The 4,136-nt window shown below is 42.3% G+C and overlaps 1 pseudogene; it reads right to left on the bottom strand.

Annotated features, from left to right (window-relative positions):
- Nucleotides 1–1,981: 1,981 nt before the first annotated feature.
- Nucleotides 1,982–2,932, bottom strand: LOC132009608 (olfactory receptor 7G1-like; annotated as a pseudogene).
- Between the last annotated feature and the right edge of the window lie 1,204 nt (nt 2,933–4,136).

Genomic DNA, 4,136 nt, shown 5'->3' with positions numbered 1-4,136 from the left:
TTTCCCCTATACACACATCCAGAAAGATACTTCTGGGGGTGGGGGGGGTGCCTGGGTGGCTCATTTGGTTAAGCATCTGCCTTCAGTTCAGGTCATGATCCCGGAGCACTGGGATGGAGCTCCATGTTGGGCTCCTGGCTCAGCAGGGAGTCTTCTGCTCCCTCTCCCTCTGCCACTCTTGCCACTCATGCTCACTCTTTCTCCCTCCCTCTCAAGTAAATAAAATCTTAAAAAAAAAAATACTTCTGTCTGATGGCCCCACATTGTTGTACTTGTGGAAAAAGTGATAGTCCCCAACACCACCAACTTCTTTTTTCTCCTGTCTTATGTTACACTCCTCCACAGAAACACTGTTTCATTCACAATAACACATTATAAATTTTGTATAAGAGCCCTAATTATGCAGCCAACTCTTTTAAGACTTATCACTCCATCAGTTTTACTCAACCTTGTTTCTCTGTGTGGACTCCACCTGAGATGAGTAAGAAGTATTGCAAGGAGAAGTAATTAAAATAAATAAAAATTCAGATACATTGTTTTTTTTAGCTACATTCTTACCAATGAACCAACGAGATGAATCAACGAGAAGGAATTAAAGCAAACAGGGTCTCAGAAAAATGATGAACATCCATTACCCTGCCTACTCAATCATTTGATTATATTATTCAGACCATAAAAACTACAGTAAAGATAAACAAATATGAATGTTGAAGCAGGTGGTAAAAGTATGTGAGTTCGAAAGGATTATACAGGTTATGAATATAGGCAAGATAAGAAAAACTATGATACGAGTTAAATGTTAATTCCTACTATATGTCAGGTGTTATATTAAGTGCTTGTCATGGTTATGACAGATGACTGCCCAACATGAATTAAACCTAGATGGTCAGTCTTTGGCTTTCATATTAATCATTTCTTCCACACCACTAATTATATTAAAAAGGAGCATATGATCCTCTTATTTGTGGTGAGATTTAAGGGGATATCTTCTGGATGATGCCATGGAAAGGTCAGTTTTCAAATGGCTCAGGGAAAGACAGTCCGTTTTCTGTCCCTGGGCATCACAACTGAGTATGACACCTGTGTCTGCTGCTACCATCAGTCCTAGAATGACATCACCTCACAGAGAACTAATGAATCCCTATTCTCTTATCCTTATACATTCCCTACCTCTGAATGAAAGATACTTTCCTTTCTTGTTTGAGAATATTAAAGAAAAGTTATCTTTTCTTCTTCTTCTTCTTCTTCCTCCTCCTCCTCCTTTTTTTAAGGTAGGCTCCATGCCCAGTGTGGAGCCCAACATAGGGCTTGAACTCAGGACCCTGAGATCAAGACCTGAACTGAGAGCAAGAGTCAGATGCTTAACCACCTGAGACACCAGACACCCCCAAAGGTTTTCTTTTTATTATTAGAACCAAAGACTTTCAACTTCAGGTTAACATATTTCACAACTGGCTCAAACAACTGAGATAATCAGATTACACTGATTCTGTGGATGATGAAACAGTTTGGTAGATTCTGATGTTGCTCCCAGGAAACTCTGAGTGATTACGGAGTGTGGGTAGGAAAGGCCAGCTCCCTTGCCTCATGGTAGAAGCCCATCTTGGGTGAGATTTGCATGGTCCTAGATGTGGGATAAAGTGGAAGCTAGTTTCTACCTGTAACCATGACTCTGCTTACACCATTTCTCTGCCCTGTCTAACTTCTTCCATTTTTTGTGAACATGCTGTCCCCCTAAATCTATATAACAAGATTCCAGGATTCAGGTTCTCCCTCTATAGAACACTACCCAAAAAACTGAGTTTAGATGCTTGAAATCACTGCCAAACATCACAGAGTTAGACAAAAAGCAAAATCAGAATTCAAGCCCATGTTGAAATGCATGTATCCATCATGTTATCTAGTCATTTTAGATGATCTTGGTGATAGAAGAGTATTCTGAAAGACCAGAATACCTTTTACTTTGACTCATTCTAGAAAACTAGCCCAAATATGATGAAGCGTTATCCTACCTGATCATTTTTTTCAAGGCTTCCTTCATATCCCTGTTGCGCAGACTGTAGGTAAAGGGGTTCATCAATTGAGGAACCACAGTGTACGTCACTGAGGCCACTGCAGTGTTTCTGGAAGAGTCAGTAACTGCAGAGCTAATGTACACCCCTAATCCTGTCCCATAGAACAAGGAAACAACTAAGAGATGAGACCCACAGGTGGAAAAGGCTTTGTATCTTCTGCCAGCTGATGGCATTCTCAAAAGAGAGTAGAGAATTTTAGCATACGAGAAAATGATCCCAAAGATAGAAATACCACTCAACACACTAGCCATAAAATTAGCCAAGATGGTATTGATGAAGGAATCCGAACAGGCGAGCTTGATGACCTGTGCGAGTTCACAGAAAAACTGAGGGATTTCCAAGTCAGTGCAGAAGGACAGTTGTAAGACCATCACACTGTGGAGGAGGGCATCCATGATGCTAATGTACAAAGAGAGTAGAATTAAGCATCCACAGAGGTGGGGGTTCATGATAACGGTGTACCTCAGTGGGTGACAAATGGCCACATAGCGGTCATAGGCCATTACTGCAAGGAGAAAATTCTCAAAACCGAGGAAAACCAAGACAAAGCAGACCTGGGTGATGCAGCCTGTGTAACTGATGCTCTGGTTCTGTGCCTGGATGTTCACCAGCATCTTTGGGATGGTGGTTGTGCTTAAGCAGATGTCAGTAAAGGACAGGTTGGAGAGGAAGAAGTACATGGGGGTGTGGAGGTGGGAGTCAGAGATGACAGCCAGGATGACAAGCAGATTTCCCAGGATGGTGACCAGGTACATGGACAGGAACAGGCAGAAGAGGAGGGGCTGCAATTCTGGATCCTCCGTCACTCCCAGAAGAAGAAATTCTGATACATCTGTTCGGTTTCTGGGTTCCATGTTGTTAATATAAGACATTGGGTGACAAGAGAATAAAATGGATGGTCAACTGGACCTCCAGCAGCAGTACCTGGGAACTTGTTAAAAATGCCAATTTTTGGATCCAGACTTACTGATGAAGAGCTCTAGGGATGGTGACAGGCAGTCTGTTTTAACAAGCTTTCCAGATGATTCTGACATATGATAAAATCTCAGAACTTCTGTTCTCAAAAAATGTTTATCTATACTGTGAACCCAAGTGAATATTCAAATCTTTCCTCTGTGTATTTCTCCCTCCGTCCTTCTCCCTCATCCTCTTTCCTCTGCACAGTTTATCAGCCAAATTTTTTCTTTAATTTCTTCAATTTATTTATTTTCAGAAAAACAGTATTCATTATTTTTTCACCACACCCAGTGCTCCATGCAATCCGTGCCCTCTATAATACCCACCACCTGGTTCCCCAACCTCCCATCCCCCGCCACTTCAAACCCCTCAGATTGTTTTTCAGAGTCCATAGTCCCTCATGGTTCACCTCCCCTTCCAACTTCCCTCAACTCCCTTCTCCTCTCTAACACCCCTTGAGAGTGTGAGAGAGAAAGTGACAGTGTGAACAGGGAGGGTGGCAGAGGGAGAGGGAGAAGCAGACTCCCCGCTGAGCAGGGAACTCAGTCCCAGGACCCTGAGATCATGAACTGAGCCAAAGGCAGTTGCTTAACGGACTACACCACCCAGATGCCCATCAGCCAGAATTCTAATGAGCAATGAGTGTCTAACATGTCTCAAGTTTTGAGAGTGAAAAAAGAAAACATGGCTTTATTTCTTTAGAATTATTCCACACCTTCAAAAAATCAAACAAGTAAGAATAATATTATAGAGGCGCCTGGGTGGCTCCATTGGTTAAGGGTCTGCCTTCAGCTCAGGTCATGATCCCAGGGTCCTGGGATTGAGCCCTGTGTCATGCTCCTTACTCAGTGGGGATCCTGCTTCTCCCTCTCCCTCTGCCTGCTGCTCCCCTGCTTGTGCTCTCTCTCTCACGTTTTGTTTCAAATAAATAAAATCTTTTAAACAAAAGAATAGAATTACAGAATTCGTCTGATCTTTAGGGGTGTTCTTTCCCTAATGCAACAGATGACACAGGATCACAAACAACTACAAAAATCCCCAGGTGAATAGGGGAAAGGATAAAATGCAAAGGATCCTGAAAAGATGAATAAAAAATAATAATAA

Source organism: Mustela nigripes, chromosome 2 (assembly GCF_022355385.1).
Source record: "Mustela nigripes isolate SB6536 chromosome 2, MUSNIG.SB6536, whole genome shotgun sequence".
NCBI classification, from domain to species: Eukaryota; Metazoa; Chordata; class Mammalia; order Carnivora; family Mustelidae; genus Mustela; species Mustela nigripes.
The sequence above is the reverse complement of the archived record's forward strand: the minus strand, read 5'-3'. Positions and strand labels throughout refer to the sequence as shown.